This window comes from Sturnira hondurensis, unplaced genomic scaffold (assembly GCF_014824575.4).
Source record: "Sturnira hondurensis isolate 20B ecotype Veracruz unplaced genomic scaffold, ASM1482457v3 Scaffold0021490, whole genome shotgun sequence".
Lineage (NCBI taxonomy): Eukaryota > Metazoa > Chordata > Mammalia > Chiroptera > Phyllostomidae > Sturnira > Sturnira hondurensis.
The window spans coordinates 4323154-4341296 of NW_028094121.1; the positions used below are offsets into that span (position 1 = coordinate 4323154).

Here is an 18143-nt window from a genome sequence, read left to right on the forward strand (position 1 = left end):
CACTTCCTCTACTACCCACAAATGAATTGAGCCCTTCTGGTGCTGATTCCCCTATGGGTGGGTTTGTGTATGTTTTAGGACCCTGTGGGTCTCTCCAGTGAACTCTCCTGTGAGGCTGGGAGTTTCTCCCGCTGCCACCCCAACCCTCAAAGGTGTTTTCAATCTGTGCTTTGAGGCTTTATTTCCCAGCGCTGGGACGCTGGGTTGTATGGTCTGTCTTGCTCCCCAGTTCTTCCTCCCAGTTTATCTGCACATGAATGTGGGACCTCCCGGTCTGCAACCTGCTGCCTCGCTGATCCACCAGCCATGGCCTTGCTGCCGTTCTCTCTGTTCTGGTCACTTGTCTCTGCCCCACCTACTGGTCTGGGTGAGTGTTTCTTCTTTAACTCCTTGGTTTTCAGACTTCCATACAGTTCCATTTTCTGTCAGTTTTGGTTGTTTTTATTAATAAATTTGTTGTTGTCCTTCTTTTGGTTGTGCAAGGAGGCACAGTATGTTTACCTATGCCTCCATCTTGGCTGGAAGTCCTCCATTTGGCTTTTTTAAAAAAAGTTATATGTTATTATTTTTTTAAATTTATTTTTTAATATAATTCTTGTTCAAGTACAGTTTTCTTTCTTGTATTCCCAGCCCTGCCCCCCCAGTGCTCCCTACCTCCCTCCCATTTCCGCCCCCACCTTAGTTATTGTCCATGTGTCCTTTATACTTGTTCGTGTGAGTCCTTCCCCTTTTCCCCTGTGATTCTCTCCCCTGTGGACCCTGTCAGCATGTTCTGTATTTCAGTGTCTTTGGTTACATTTTGCTTGCTTGTTTGTTTTGTTGTTTAGATTCCTGTTAATGGTGATATCATATGGTATTTGTCTTTAAAAATATGGAACGCTTCATGAATTTGTGTGTCATCCAGGTGCAGGGGCCATGCTAATCTTCTCTGTATCGTTCCAATTTTAGTATATGTGCTGCCAAAGCGAGCACAAAAAAAGTTATATGTTATTGATTGTGCTATTACAGTTGTCCTGATTTTTTCCCCTTTACCCCCCTCCACCCAGCACCCCCTACTCCCTCAGGCAATCTCCCCCACCATTGTTCATGTCCATGGGTCATGCATAAAAGTACTTTGGCTACTCCATTTCTTATACTGTACTTTACAGCCCCATGGCAATTCTGTAACTACTTATTTGTACTTCTTAATCCCCTCACTTCTTCACCCTTCCCTCCACATTCTCCTCCCATCTGGCAACCTTCAAAATACTCTCCATATCCGTGATTCTGTCTATGTTCTTCTTGTTTGCTTAGTTTGTCTTTTTAGATTCAATTGTTGATGGGTATGTATATTTGCCATTTTATTGTTATAGTTTTGATCTTCTTTTTCTTAAATAAGTCCCTTTATCATTTCCTATAATAATTATTTTGTGATAATAAACTCCTTTAGTTTTTTCTTGTCTGCAAAACTCTTTATCTGCCCTTTGTTTCTAAATGATAGCTTTGCTGGATAGAGCAGTCTTGGCTGTAGGTCTCTGCTTTTCATGACTTTGAATATTTCTTTCCAATCCCTTCTAGCCTGCAAAGTTTCTTTTGAGAAATCAGCTGACAGTCTTATGGGAACTCACCTGTAAGTAACTAACTTCTTTTCTCTTGCTGGTTTTAAGGTTCTCTCTTTATCTTTAACCTTTGGTATTTTAACTATGGTGTATCTTGGAGTGGGCCTCTTTGCATAATCTTTGGGACTCTCTGTTCTTCCTGACTAGCATGTCTATTTCCTTCACCAAATTGGGGGAGTTTTCTTTCATATTTTTTTTCAAATAGATTTCCAGTTTCTTGCTCTTCCTCTTCTTTTTCTGGCACCCCTATGATGTGAATGTTGGATCTCTTGCAGTTGTCCCAGAGGCTGCTTATACTATTCTCATAGTTTTGGATTCTTTTTCCTTCTTGTTGTTTTGCTTGGTTGTTTTTTTCTTCCTTATATTTTAAATCATTGATTTGATTCTTGGCTTTATCCATTCTACTGTTGTTTTCCTGTAAATTGTCCTTTATCTCAATTAATGTATATTTTGTTTTTGATTGGATGTTTTTTATGTTGTTGAGGTCCTCACTAAGTTCCTTGAGCATCCTCATAACCAGTGTTTTGAACTCTGCATCTGATAGATAGCTTATCTCCATTTTGTCTAGCTCTTTTTCTGGAGTTTTGATCTGTGTTTTCATTTGGGCCATGTTTCTTTAACTCTGCATTTTGGAAGCCTCACTGTATTTGTTTCTATGTGTTAGGCAGAGCTGCTTTGACTCTATGTCTTAGTAGTGTGGCCTATTATAGCAGGTGTTTGATAAGGTCCAGTGGCACAGTCACTCCTATCTCCCAAGCTGGGTACTCAAGGTGTACCCTTCATATGGGCTGAGTATACCCTTTTGTACTTGAAACTTGGTTGCTATTAGAAGATCAATGGGAGGGATTTACCCAGGCCAGGGAGCTGCAAGGATTGGCTGTGACCACTTACCACCAACCTCCACCTTCTGCGGAGGATCAGCCGTGCAGGAGCAGGATGGTGGTGCTCTGACATGGTCTGTAGCTGTCCATTGGGTGTTCTGGTCCTGGGGTTGCCTGGGTGGTGCAGGCCAAGGTTATCCCCCACCTGTGTTTGCCTGGGGCCACCCTTCCTGAGGTATAAAACAATCTGAGATGGCTGCTACTTGTGCTGGGCTTGGAGATTCCCAGGTGAAGCCAAGCTGTGAATCTAGGCTGGCTGCTGCTACTGCTGGGCTTGGGGCTCACTGAGGCCAGCTGTTGCTTATTTGAGAGGATTCAGGAAATTGTGAAGCGTGAGCCAAGACCAGCCATTTATATGGAGAAGCAGCTTAGGTGCGCCTGTAAGTTGGATGGGGTGGAATCTCTGGGGATCTCTATGGCTGGTTAAACAGTGTTAGCCAGGTCTATGGAGTCTCAGATATGGCACCAGCCTGCTGGCTCTGTGGAGGGAGAGTTTAGAAAAGGGACAATAGTCTCTGCTTTCCTTGACGCCAGACACTTCAGTTTCTCCATGTGTGCCATTGATGCCTGTCAAGCTGCTATCCCAGTGCTAGAGCTCAGAGGGATTGAGTTCGAGTGGGTGAGTCTGTGTCTGGGTTAAGAGGAACTGCTTGGGGTTCCAGCAGTTTCTTCTACTGACTCAATCCCTGCTGGTTTTGCAGCCAGATGTTGTGGGGATGTATCTTCCTGGCACTGGACCCCTGGGCAGGGGGTTTAGTGTGGGGCTGGGACTCCTTAATCCCAAGATATCCCTCCCGAATTTTTATCCACCACACGAGGGCAAGGAACCAGCCTGTTCTACATTTGTGCTCCTTCTGCCAGTCTGTATGATGTGTTTCTTTAATTCCATAGCTGTCAGACTTTCATTCGACTTCATTTCTGATGGTTCTGAGTGATGGTTGTTTTATATTTTAGTTGTAACTTTGATGTAGTTGCGGGAAGAGGTGAGCCATGTCTGCTTACACCATCGTCTTGGCCAGAAGTCCTTTCCACTTGGATTTTTTTTTATACCACTGAGGGGGCAGGGATAGGAGAGGGCTGAGCACCTCTTTACAGCTCACTGAGGATGAGAATCTGGACTTACCGTTTAGCCCTTGCTGGTGGTGGTGGAGATGGGGCCAAAGTCTTTCTGTGATGTTTAGCTGAGACAGAGCAATTTATTTTCTAGTAGTTGTCTGTCTTGCTAAGCTGCCCCTTTCTTGGCTCTTGTCTAAAGAGAGCAGGCCCTTCTTTTCTCCGCACTCATTGACATTTCCAGGTTGCTTTTATCTTCAACACTCTGTGGGATATAGGAGGCAAAAAGAAAATACAGGGAGTTCGCTGCTGAGTCATTCCTTGAGTTCTGAGGTCCCTAGCCACTGTCTTCTTTTCAACTTTCAGAGTCTCATGCTTGTTTTATATGTCATGTCAAGGTTTTAGCTGTACTTAGCTGGAGGAATAGGATAAAGGATATCTGTGCTGTTTTTCTGGAAGCAGATGTTCAGTCTCATTTACTAAGACAATGATGTAGGTAAGAAAGAAACAAACAGATCAAGCATTTTTGCAGATGTTAGGCTCTTTGATTATTTTGCCTTAAGGCTGTGTCAGCAAGTTGGACAGCCAGTTTGCCTGAAGTTCTGGGAGTCCCTATAATTAATACCAGGCCCGGGTGTGATTATTAATAGTGTACCTCCACAGTTTGACCTCACAGGTTTTGATTGAATGTGTTCAACCTTGAAAGAAATACTTGCTACATAAGCTGGTTTTTTTTTAAAAATATTTATTTATTTATTTATCTTTAGAAGGGAAGGAGAGAGGGAGAGAAACATCAATGTATGGTTGCCTTTTGTGCATCCCCTGCTGGGAGTTGGCCTGCAGGGAACTGGCCTGCAACCCAGGCATGTGCCCTGACTGGGAATCGAACCGCGATCCTCTGTACATAAGCTGGTTTTGTGAGTCACTTTATCATTAAAACAAACCACAAATTCATTCAGCTCAAAACCTAGCGATGTTTTCACATGAGGTTTTGACATCTCAGGAACACTGGGCAGCAGCCCTCCCCACAGAACCAGTGTATATTAATTAGTGAGGTAGAACAAGTTTTCAAGGCTCTTTTCACAAGATAAGTGTTCAAGGCACCCTTCGTTACAAAACTGACCCATGTTACTGCCCCACCGAGAGCACTAAGGTAATCAAGAGGCCGACGCTTTGAGGTGAAGCATTGAGAGAATGGAGACAACGGTTCCAGCTCATTCAGGATGTGCCTGAGCCTGCTAGGGCCGCTCCTGCACTTGCGCCCGTCAGAATTTTATCTCCATCTGTTCACTTTCTCCAGTCAATTTCATGATTTGCTCAGGAACTCATATTATCTTGTTGAAGTTTTCTTAACCAGGCAATTCACCATGAAGTGATTTGCATTTCATGTCTTACAGGCATCATTATAAATGTAGTGAACAAAGATCAATAAAAGGCCCTCAATGTCAACATACACATAGTCACATGACCTTAAGGTAAGAAAAACACTCCAGTCCCCTGGTTGGTTTTCTAAATATGCCTTTTGAACATATTAAAAGGCATTCTTACATGGTTCGGTCTATAAGGCACCTTTTCAAGCTTGTCTGCCTCGTTGACCCAAAACCTTCAGCCATATCCGCAGTTCAGTCCCTCCTGTTCTCCCCCTTTCCTGTATTACAATAGGGCTTTCCCTTCTAAGGTGGTTTGAAAAAATTGTGGTAAAATGTACATATACTTTACCATTTTAACAATGTTTAGGTGCACAGTTCCTGGTAGGAAGCACCCTGACACTACTGTGCAGCCATCACCACCCGCCACCTGCAGAACTTGACCATTTTTTCTAACCAAAAATCTGTCCCCAGTTCAAACAATTACTCCCCGTCCCTTCCTCCCCCAGCCCCTGGCAGCCACCACCCTCCTTCCTGTCTCCGTGAATCTGACTACTCCAGGCACCTCAGATGAATGGAATCGTCCACTATTTTTCTTCTTGTTACTTGGTTATTTCACTTAGCATAACTTCTCCGATGTTCATTTGTGTCATAACATGTGACAGGATTTTCTTCCTTTTTACTGAGTTCTTTTTGACAATAACTTCAATTAAAAAGTTATAGTTCACAATGTTATATTCATGTTAAGTGTACAACATGGTGATTAGACATGTATATAACTCACAGACTGTCCCACCGATAAGTCTAGTGCCCTCCTGACACCACACAGAATTATTGAAATATTATTGACTATGTTCCCTGTGTTGTACTTTATATCCCTGTGACTATTTTGTAACTACCATTTGTACTTCTTAATCCTTTCACCTTGTCCACCCTGCTGAATTCCTTTTTAAGGCTGAATAATATTTCATTGCATGCATATACCACGTTTTATTTATCCATTCATCAGTTGAAGGACATTTGGGTTGCTTCCACCTTTTGCCTATTGTAAGTGGTGCTGCTATGAAGATGGGTGTACAAAGATCTCTTTGAAGCTCTGCTTTTAATTCTTTGGGGTATTCATTCAGAAGTGGAATTGCTGGATCATATGTTCACTCTGTTTTTAATTTTTTGAGGAACTTCCAAACTGTTTTCCATGGCAACTGCTCCAAAAATATGGGACACTTCACAAATTTCCACCTCACAGGTGCCATACTACTTATCTTTTCTGTATTGTCCCAATTTTAGCATATGTACCGCCCAAGCAAGCACCCAAGGTGATGTAAAACTGACCTTAAGGGAGGCTTTAGATGTTTTTTCTTGTGTTAAAAACTTTTTAAAATTGTTGTTCAAGTACAGTTGGCTCCATTTCCCCCCCACCACTTTCCCCCACCTCACACCCTCAATCCTACTCCCCACTCCCATTGGCTTTGTCCATGGTTCCTTTATACATGTTCTCTGATGACCCTTCTTCTTCATTCCCTCATTATCTCCCCTCTCCTCTGGTTACTGTTAGTTTGTTCTTTATTTCAGTGTCTCTGGTTCTATTTTGCTTGTTTTGTTGATTAGACTCCACTTATAGGTGAGATCATACAGTATTTGTCTTTCACTGCCTGGATTATTTCACTTAGCACAATGCTCTCCAGTTCCACCCATGCTACTGCAAATGGTAGGAGTGTCTTCTTTCTCTCTAATAGGTAGTATTCCATTGTGTAAATGTACCATAGTTCTTGGATCCACTCATTTACTGATGGGCACTTAGGCTTCTTCTAGCACTTGGCTATTGTAAATTGTGGTGCTATGAACATTGGGGTATATAGGTTCTTTTGAATTGGTGATTTAGGATTCTTGGGTATAATCCTAACAGTGGAATTGCTGGGTCAAAAAGCAATTCCATTTTTAGTTTTTTGAGGAAATTCCATACTGTTTTCCACAGTGCCTGTACCAGTCTGCATTCCCACCAACAGTGCACTAGGGTTCTCTTTTCTTCACAACCCCACCAGCACTTGTTGTTTGTTGATTTGGTTATGATGGCCATTCTGACTGGTTTGAAGTGGTATCTCATTGTGGTTTTAATATGCATCTCTCTAAAGGCTAGTGATGCTGAGCATCCTTGCATATGTCTCTGGGCCCTCTATATGTCTTCCTTGGAGAAGTGTCTGTTCAGGCCCTTTGCCCACCTTTGAATTGGATTGTTTGTCTTCCTGGAATGGAGATACTTTTTTTATTTGCTTGTTTGATTGTGCTTTTCACTGTGCAGTCCATTCTTTTTTTATAAGTTGCAAAAAATCTGTTAACATTATGAATGTACCTGTGTGGATTTATTTAAACATAATAACTTTATTGTTTCATAAAAATAATACACTGTGCTTTAAAAGTTGAAGATTGTAGAAAATTTACAAAGGGCAACAAACCATCCCTAATTTTACCACCCAGAAGTAAGTAATATTAATATTTTGGACACAATTTCAACCATTTCATCATCAATGTACCAACAGAAAGAGTGATTGATAAAAGTAGTTTTATAAGAGAGATTATATTATATATGCTATCATAAAATAAAAAGTTAAAATTAATTTTATTTTAATTCAATAGTTAGAAAAAAACTAAGTTGAAACTGAGCACATGCTGACCTTCAAAAAATATTTCCTCACTCTGAGATATATAAGTTCCTAAAGCGCCTTTTAGATTGAAAAAAACTGAGGTGAAACTGAGCACATGCTGACCTTCAAAAAATATTTCCTCACTCTGAGATATACAAGTTCCTAACGTGCCTTTTAGATTAAGACATAAAAAGCATTAAAAGATGGAAGCCACTTCCCTCTTTTTGTTTCAGTTTTTTATTTTGTGTACAGACACCATATCATATCTTAGAAAAGGTAATTAGCTCCTCAAGCTTCTTCTCAATCTCTTCCCTTACTCTTTGATTTTAATTTTTATTATTTTTACTTTGCTAAGATTTATAAAACAGATGTTATAAACTATTTGTGCTATACTTTAATATTGACATGAATTGGTGCTCGCCATGAAGGTTTTTCTCAGTGTGCCACCCTTTATTTTGATTCCCTCTTGTGTGCTTGAGTTTCCACACAAACGATTTTTTTTCAGGCAGGGCTCACAGGTGCTATATTCCTTGAGTTTTCTCGTGCTGGAAGATGTCAGTGTTTGCCTTTGCATGATAATTTGGCTGGGTATAATATTCTTATGCTGCATGTTCTTTCCCTCAGATTTTTTTTAGCCACTTCTCTGGGTTTGTTTGTTTGTTTGTTTTTGGCATTGAAGTTGCTATGGAGACATCTGAGTCAACTCGTTTTATCTCTGTGAAGGCCTGAATAGTCATTTCTTCACTTTTGATATTCAATAATTAAAGTTGATTGTATCTCAGTTTGGACATTCTCTTTTGAAATATATTTTACTGATTATGCTATTACAGTTGTCCCATTTTTTCTCCCCTTTGTTCCTTTCTGCACCCCTCTCCCACCAGCAGTCCCGTACCTTAGTTCATGTCCATGGGTCATACATATAAGTTCTTTGGCTTCTCCGTTTCCCATAGCCTCCTGTCTACTTTGTACCTACCATTTATGCTTCTTATTCCCTATACCTTTTCCCCCACTTTCCCTGCTCTCCCTCCCCACTGATAACCCTCCATGTGATCTCCATTTCTGTGATTCTGTTCTTGTTCTAGTTGTTTGCTTAGTTTGTTTTTGTTTTTTTAGGTTCAGTAGTTGATAGTTGTGAGTTTGTTGTCATTTTACCATTCACAGTTTTTATCTCCTTTTTCTTAGATAAGTCCCTTTAATATTACATATAATAAGGGCTGGGTGATGATGAACTCTTTTAACTTAACCTTATCTGGGAAGCACTTTATCTGCCCTTTCATTTTAAATGATAGCTTTGTTGGATAGAGCAATTTTGGATGGAGGTCCTTGCCTTTCATGACTCTGAATACTTCTTTCTAGCCCCTTTTTGCCTTCAAGTTTTCTTTTCAGAAATTAGCTAATAATAGTCTTATGGAAACTCCTCTGCAGGTAACTCTTTTCTTTTCTCTTGCTGCTTTTAAGATTCTCTCCTTACCTTTAATCTTGGGTAATGTAATTATGATGTGCCTTGGTGTGTGCTTCTTTGGGTCCAACTTCTTTGGGACTCTGTGAACTTCCTGGATTTCCTGGAAGTCTATTTCCTTTGCCAGATTGGGGAAGTTCTCCTTCATTATTTGTTCAAGTAAGTTTTCATTTTCTTGCTCTTCCTCTTCTCCTTCTGGCACCACTATGATTCAGATGTTGAAATGTTTGAAGTTGTCCCATAGGTTCCTAAGCCTCTCTTCATTTTTTTGAATTCTTGTTTCTTCTTTCTATTCTGGTTGAATGTTTATTTTTTCCTTCTGCTCCAAATTGTTGATTTGAGTCTCAGTTTCCTTCCCTTCGCTGTTTCTTCTCTGTATATTTTCCTTTCCATAGCCTTCACTTCTCCCTCTATTTTGTGACCATACTCAACCATTTCTGTGAGCATCCTGATAACCAGTGTTTTGAACTATGCATCTCATAGGTTGGCTGTCTCTTCACTGCTTAGTTTCTCTTTTGGAGCTTTGATCTGTTCTTTCATTTGGGTCTCTTTTTTATTTTTGTTTGTTTCGGTGTACCTGTTATGTAGTAAGGTGAGGAGCCTTAGGTATTTGCCAGGGTCAGGCAACCCACTTGGCTGAGTTGTAGCTTTGTACATAGGGGTGGGGTCCAAGAGGGGACAGTGCCACTTGTTCGGCTCTAGGACAGCTTTCAGTCACTTCCCCCTCTACATACAAACAAACTGGGCCCTTCCCAGGTGGGTGGGTTTGTGTATGTTCTAGGACTCTGTGGATCTCTCCATCAAACTCTACTGTGAGGCTGGGAATTTCTCCCACCAATTCAACCCCCACAGGTTTTTACATTCAGAGGTTTTAAGGTTTTATTTCCCTGCAGTGGAACCCTGGGTTGTGTGGTCTGCCTTACTCCCCAGTTATTTCTCTTGGTTTATCCAGTTATTTCTCATTTGTCTACACACAAATGTGAGACCACCTGGTTCACCAGCCACTGCCTTGCTGCAAGCCCTTTCTGCCCTGGCTGCCTGTCTCCACTCCTCCTACCAGTCTGGGTGAATGTTTCTTCTTTAACTCCTTGGTTGTCAGACTTCCATACAGCTCAGTTTTCTGGTAATTCTGGTAATTTTTTTGTTTTTAAATTTGTTGTTGTCCTTCTTTTGGTTGTGGGGGAAGACAGGATGTATCTACCTACACATCCATCTTGGCTGGAAGTTTTGGATATTCCTTTTCTTGTTGGATTGTTGCTAGTGATTTTGGGGGGAGGAAGGAATACTTTTTTCTATTTCACTAACTATTAAACAGGCAGATGTTGTCATCCTTCTGTATTCCACCATCTTTTCTGAATGTCGCATCTTGGTTTATTATTTTATTTTAATTTAGTTATTTTGAAATCATTATACATGCATAAGAAGTTGCAAAAGGGGTATATAGAGGACCCCTGCACCCTTCACTTAGTTTCTCCCAAAGATAGCATCTTAGATGACTATAGCACAGCTTCAAAACCAGGAAATCAACCTGAGTACAACCCACAGCCCCCATTCAGATTTTGCTGGTTTTGAATGCTCTCACCATGTGTGTGGATGTGTGTGCCTGCTTGTGTGTACTTAGTTCTGTGCAATTTTGTATCATGCTTTGAATTATATAACCACACCCACAATCGTGACACAGAGCTGTTCCATCACCACCAAGACCCCTTGTGCTGTCCCCTTTACAGTCCTCCGCTATCCTGTCTCTATCTCTCTTCATCTGCAACCCCTAGCAGCCACTGATCTGCCCTCCATATCTGTAGTTTTATTATTTTGAGAACTTTGGATAATTGGAATCTTATCGTAGGTGACATTTGAGATGAACTTTTCTCCCCTACTCAGCGTAATGCCCTTGCAATCCATCCAGGTTGCTGTGTGTGTTGATAGTCCGTGACTTTTTATTGCTGAGTAGTATTCCTGGGTGTGACTGTAGCATAGCTTTCTAAAAAAATCATTAACTGATTGAAGGACACTTTGGTTGAGACCAGTTTTGGGCTCTTACAAAGAAATCTACTAAGAAAAATCGAGTATAGGATTTTATGTAGACACAAGTTTCATTTCTCTGAGACAAATGCCCAGGGGTGTGATTGCTGGGTCAGGTGGTAAGTGTATGTTTTATTCTTCATGGAGCTAACACACTAGTTTCCCAAGTGGCCGTGTCATTTCACAGTCCAACTGCTAATGTATGAGAGATCCAGCTCAGTGCATCCTCACCAGCATTTGGGTTTTGGGCTGGCCCCTGTAAGAGTGATAGTTTCATGCAGCTACCACTACAGATTTTTCCAAAATAAAGATGCTAAACTTTAGGTTTAGTTGCAATCTGCAATAATAACACTCATATATAATTCTTTTTTTTTTAAGAATGGACTTCTTTTTTTTCTAAAGATTTTATTTATTTATCTTTAGAGAGGAAGGGAAGGAGAGAAGGAGAGAAATATCAATGTATGGTTGCCTCTCGTGAGTCCCTTGCTGGGAACTGGCGTGCAACCCAGGCATGCGCCCCGACTGGGAATCAAACCGCGATCGTGTGGTTCGCAGGCCCACGCTCAATCCACTGAGCTACACCAGCTGGGGCTTACACTCATATTTAAAATAAACTTTAAGCCGCCTTTCATCCCTCCAATTTCTGCTATACTGTGGCAGCATCTTCTTCATTCTCAGATCTTCATGGGGAACTCTGGTGACTAGGACAAGGTTACCACGCCCTGGATGCTTTGGAGTTCTGAATTTTCCTCATTATCTGGCTGGAATATTTCAAGAATTTCAAACTTATGCTTTAGACTTTCTGTTTTTAACCACCGATCCACGATCCCATTTTAAGATGTAATTTTGAATGATTGCAGTCTGAAATGATATAAGAAAAATGAAACCCAAACCATAAGATGCACAATTTGGGGGTTATCTGGGAACTTATGGTGGTGGGATATTGAAATAAGCACTTCGCCCCATGTTATAAATAAAACATTTAGATTATATTTTTGTTCGAAAGTTGAATAATTTTTATGATGAATCTTTATGTGTTGAAAGTTAAAAAAAAAGATGATAGACTTACTTTAAAAAATCTAGGCATACATTTTTTTTTGGCCTCCTAACAGATACCACTTCACAGTTTTTCTTTTCTTTGGCCTGGTGTAGCCATGTGGGCCAGTGATGTGATTTTAGGGTCAACTGTGCTTTCTGAAGTCTTTGTACCTTTTCTGATTACTTAAGAGATAACTAGTCCTAATTCTCTCTTGATTTTGTTAATTCAGCCGATTTTGTTAATTCAGCTGGGCTCTTGGAAGGTAATTATTTTCTAATCTCTGTCTGCATAACACAAAAGTATCCAGCATGTGCAGAGTGGGATAGGAATGAGAAGTGAGCAGATGCATCCCGTGGAATCCTGGAAAGGCCCAGGAGGCAGAGGCACTGGTGACTGAGCAGGATGCGGGCGAGGGGTGGGGGTGCAAACCGGAGGATTTGTTGAAGGACTCTCTATGAAAGAGTGGAGCCCCTCCCCAAACCCTACTTCTCATTTTCGTGCACACAGAAGAAGCTGGAGAGGCTTTAGAATCCAGGATTAGGAGGTTCCCCTAATGGAATCCAAAGAGCAAAACAACACAGAAGAGGTCGTACACAAAGAAATAAAATCTTGTGGAATGTAATTAGCAACTGGAAATTTTATATCTTGCCAGGCTATCCATCCAGTGTGAGGGTGGAGTGAAGTCATCCTTACCCATCCACAGGCAATTTGCCTGCTTGAAACTCTTTCATGGAAAGTACTGAGAGAATGTTCCAGCAAGTACCAAGTAGTCCAACCGTATCCGGAAACAGCTTCAATCGGGATAGCGCTGAAGAGAAGATGCAGGTTGACAGCAGAGAGAGCCACTAGCCTGGAGTGAAGGAGATGAGTACCTGCAAAGAATTAAAAATACGCATGTGGAAAATTTTGCAAGTGACAATAATACTTTTTCAAAAAACACCAAAATGCCTGACATGAAAGAATATGCAATCATACACTGCTCAGCTCTGCAGTGAAACCATAAATAATATGCTGTATAATCATAATGATACAAACCCTTATATTGCTAAGGAATCTTTCCTTTGCAAGTAAATGAAAACTCAAAGTGGCTTAAACCATAAGAAGAATTATAGTCTTTTGCTCTCACGATTGACAACTTTGAAGCTACTTTAGGCTCCAGATGACACTCAATCTTGATGCTCTCTAAAATCCTTAATTTCCATCTCTCCCCTTTGACTCCAGCAGTATATATTCAAAATAAGATGAGCTTTCCTTGTGGTTGGCTTCCAGCCCCTTCTAGGGGCTTCATGGTTCTTTGTTCATGCCCATAAGGGAGAAAATATTTTTCTAGGGGCTTTTGCAGAAAAACAAAGAAATTCTGCCCCAATTTCCTCCAGAAAACCTCTCCTGAGTCAGATATTGGGTTACATGCCTCGTTTGAACCAATGGTTATAGCTGGGGGGAAGGGGTTCAGCCAATCAGAGCCCCCCTGCTTGGCTAAAATGAGGAAAGTTGCCACTGTGTAGGGGAATAATGGATTCCCAAATGAAAGTGGAGTTCTAGTTAAACAAGAAAAAAGAATGGATGCTATTTGGCCACCAAACAACAAACATCTATTTTACAACACAAATTCCTTAACAAAAAATAGAAAAATAGGTGTATGGGGCAATGCAGATTGGGGAAATGAAGGAGCTGAACCCACATCCATCCTAATTCAAAATCAATAGAGAATGCCTGGAATTTATGGATCAATAAATAACAGTTTAAAACATATTATTTAGAAATATGGAGGTAGTGAATAGGAAAAAAACCAGCTGCAAGAGTTATTAAGAGTTATAAATCGTTACCTTCCTATAGCCAGGCTGGGAGATAGGGCAGGATAGGGCAGTGTGGGTTTTTTATGAAAAGTTTTTTTTTTTGTATAATTTGATTTTAAAACTGTGTTCATGTATTACTTTGACTAAAAAGTTTAAAAAAATACCTTCCAAGCTTTCATGGATACACATGAAATTAGATGAAATGGAAAAGCAAGAGGCTGCTGACTTTGCCTTGTGATAAAGACATGCAAGAGTGCAAAAACTCAAAATAGAACCCCCGCCACCCCACCCACAGCCACTGTTTTAGCGAAATCTATGTGCCACCGATGCGCACAGCGGGGCTTCGGGGGACCCTCTAGCACACTGCTGCACATCCCGGTGGAAGGGGACATGTGCTCCCGTTTGAGAGGCGTGGACTAAGACACATCAGGGCAAAGAGTTTGGGATTTATTAAAAAGGGAAAACTCAAACTTGCCAAGGCCTGCTGCGAGTGCCACACGGAGCAATGAGGACACAGAGTCTGAAAAAGAGGCTGACTTTGGGGTGCTGTCCAGAGTGCTGCCTTGATCGCTCCCCTCCAGGTGGGCCAAATTGTACCGCATTGTTTGTTCGTTTGCTTGTGTTTGCTCACAGCCACTTTCACTGCTGTTTCTCCTTAGATCAAAGATGCTGCTTCCACACTCAAAGGCCTTTTCTTTAGTTTGCATCACCAATCTGATCCAAAACTGTTCATTCTTCCAGGAACCTTGGGCCCAGCCGGGCAGCATCCTACCCCGTAAAGAGCCATTTCTGGTGCACAGGAGCACAAATAATGGGTAACCCCTTGGGAAAACTTAAGTGCAAAAGGACAAACCACAAAGAGGGGGAGTGATTTCGTACCACAGATCCCTCTCAGGTGCTGTGTTTGGCGATGATGCCAAATCATAAGGGCAGACCCCAATCCTGGTGATGAGAAGGGGCAAGAAAAGAAGCACTTAGAGACATTGCATTTCACCCAGGGGAGATTTGTAACTTTGAGGGCCAATTATATCCTAATTGAAGACAAATACTTTAATGGGACTTTTGGTTTTATAACTGAAAGCCAAAGCATTTATTTCTGCAAGGGAGTTTTGGGGGCAGTGAGGAATTCAACAGCTTTCACAGTGGTGTCAATTAACACTGTGTCCTCACTCTGGGCTGGAGACACTTTACATATTTGCAGAGTCTGGGAGTCTTTTTTCTTCCCCTTGCTAGTCCCTGGAGAGGACTGGGATGGGATCTAGGGTCTGAACTCACATAGGGAAGACAGAGACAAAGCAGTCATGTTGTGCAGAGGGAGTTGGTGGCCTTAGAATCAGCACCAGACTAGAGCTGAATGAGGGAAATAGGTCTTTGTGTTGTCATTCTTTCCCTCCATCCAAGCCTTCAGTAACATTTGGTTAAAGGTTACAATTTGGTCGTAGCTGTGCTTTGGTGGAATTTAGCAAGGGATTTTTTTAAGAGTGCAGAAATAATATGGAGGACTGCAACACAGGAAGGAAGAAACAAGTTGATCAGAAGTCAGCTTCCTGATGTCCTAACAACAGCCAGGGTTGCTTTGTGGGGCACGGGACTGGAAGTATTTCTCAGGGATCTTCAGATTCCTGGGGAGAGAGCCTGCTAAAGGGAGAGGTTCTCTTCCAGTCAAAACCTCGCTCCCTGGATGAGGGCTGTGTGGATTTAAGGGAAAGGCTGATTTTGGAACTCTATAGACCTTGGGACCTTGAGAAGAGTTTTGGTACTAATTCTCATGTCTTAGCAATTTGTTCCTATAGTTTAGTATTTCCCCAGTTCCTGAATGAAGAACCATGGCCAGTGAAGGATATCAAAGACCATGACTAGAACAAAGACCAGGTATATGGCAGGTTCGTTCTATTGTACCCAGTGTTGCAACTGGACACACTCACTGCGACGGTTCAAACTGGTCAATTCCCATGAGCCCATTCTTCATTCCCAACATTTCGGATGCAGCCCTTGGCCTGTTTCAGTTTCAACTCAGTCATGTTACTTTTACTAACCTCCACCCCCAAATTATTACAAGCAATTCTTATCAATTCCTGGGAAAATCCCAGAGTCCTTTTTTAAGGAAAAAGAAGAAGCAGAAAATGACACAGAATTATAGAATAACAGTCCTTTCTTATTTCTAAATAAATGTCATTCCAGTGGGAGCGTCTGATCCTTCGCACTAAGCATACATTGCAAGCCCACATCAGGATTTTGCATTTTGTGTTGCCAGCATACTCCTCCCACCACACATCAGGTAAGATATGTAGTTACTGACACAAATGTAAATCCCGTGGAAATAACCACACTCACGTACAACCTGTGATTCACATTTTTATCATGTAACAGCCGCAACCACCCCGCCCCCCTGCTAAGGATTGCACTTGAGTAGGATTATATTAGCAGAGCTCCAGATTTGTATTTGCAACTCCACTGATTGAATTTCCCGTTTCACCCATCATTTTGCTGGGCTGAGTGTTTGGGGAAGTGGCCCCAGACACCTGGAACCCTTGTAGCAGAGTCCCTCCCTGGGGGCTTCCGGGCAGCTGCTCTGAGCAACCTGGGCCAGGAGGGGGTCCTCTCTTGGGCGGGGAAAGCCGCCTGCACAGGGTGTTTCCTCTTTGCCTCTCCTGCCTAGAGCAGAGTGATAAACCTGGGTGACCAGCTCTCAAGCAGCTGTCCTTTGGAACCTGGTCTCTTTTCTCTCTGGCCCTCTAGTCCAGAAAGTGCTGGCTCTCTTCTGTGGCTGAAAAATATGTAAGTCCCTTGTCCAGGCATTGAGGGAGGAGGTGGGCGAATTTAACCTTGCTGCCCTTAGCGTCAGAGCGCCTGACTCAACTGCTTACCCTTGTATGACCTCGTGCAAATGACTCCAGTGCAGATCTGAAATGTGGGGCTAACACAGCCCTGGCACATGGTAGGCACCCCAAAATGCCAGCTATTAATATCCCTTCCTGCTTGAAAGTCAGGAAAGGCAAATTCATTTTGTTGAGTCCAAAATATGAAATCAGTACTTTCATGTGAAATTCAATTAATAATAACAACTGTTAGGTCAAGGCCCTGATAGTTCTTATTTTCAGCTAGTCCCCGAGCAGAAACGATAAATAAACAAGCCTGAATTGTTTACGAACGTATTAGCTCCCAGTTAATCAATGTGTACCTAAGGTATTGTGTGAAGCAGGCCTGAAAGGCAAAGTAGACATCTGTTGGGCAAACAAGGGCCCAGCCAGGATGGCAAACGCGTAGCTGCTATCCTGTTCTCCCCTTGACTTTTGCACTGCAAGTTCCCTGCCTGGGGCAGACATCATTAATCTACCCTAGCACCTCATCTCCTTGAACCTGGAATCTGCCTTTATGATCATTTTCCTTTTCATTTTTTCTGCACTAAAGCATTTTAAAGCAAATCCCAGATATTGTGCCTTTATACCCCTGCAGGATACATTTTTAAAAAATATGGATTTCTTTTTAAATAACTAGGCATTATCACGCCTGATGAAGTTAACAATAAATCCTCTGTTTTGCCTAATGCCCAATTCATAGTCCTATTTCCCAAACTGTCTCCCAGTATTTAGGACTATGTTTATCACCCTGCTACCCTTGGTCAGAGTCTCAGGCAGGAGCAGTGATGTTTTCTTCAGGAGCTGAGTCAGAAGCATCTGAAGGCTGCCTTGGGGCAAAAGATAGGAGGGCATCTCCTCCCACCGGATTAACAGCTTCTTGCTTTCAAGGGCTTTTTCCTGGGGGGTGGGGTGGGGAGCCGCTATTGTCTACTTCCCTTCTGAAGATTTCTAGTGCCCTGAGTCCTTTGTTCTGCCAGGAAGCAAGGGGGGCTTCCTGCAAACAGGACTCTGGGATGCCGGGGTCCCCAGGTTTTCCAGGCATAGCCCCGCCTGATCAGGTTCTGCCACAGCGTGAGTGGCTGGGCGATACAAGTACCGGGGTTTGCTGATCCTACTCTGAAGGCGCTGGGAGTTAGACCTCCCCCTGCCAGGGCATCCCAGACCGCCGGTCCCCAGGGGGCAGGCACCCACTGTGCTTTGGAGTTAACTGCCAGTGCCACCAGTAGGGACTGGCATGGATTTTTCCTTTCCTGTGCATGTCTGCAAAAAGATGGGAGACTCAATTTCAAGATGCCTGGGCCAGCACAAAGGCAGTGATGATGGCTATTGTCTGGGAAACGGTCCATTGTGGAGATGGGGTGAGGGGGGGCAGAAAATTAGGGAGCGAGTCTCCGATTGCCGACTGTCGATTCCTTGCCTGTGGAG

General features: G+C 42.3%; 2 non-coding genes across 2 annotated transcripts; both read right to left on the reverse strand.

The window, feature by feature from the left end:
• Positions 1–865: 865 nt before the first annotated feature.
• LOC118977687 (U6 spliceosomal RNA) lies at positions 866–972 on the reverse strand. The gene has a single exon (XR_005064581.1). It is a non-coding gene; the product is annotated as a U6 spliceosomal RNA (small nuclear RNA).
• Positions 973–6108: 5136 nt separating this feature from the next.
• On the reverse strand, positions 6109–6210 carry LOC118977692 (U6 spliceosomal RNA). The gene has a single exon (XR_005064586.1). It is a non-coding gene; the product is annotated as a U6 spliceosomal RNA (small nuclear RNA).
• Positions 6211–18143: the final 11933 nt, after the last annotated feature.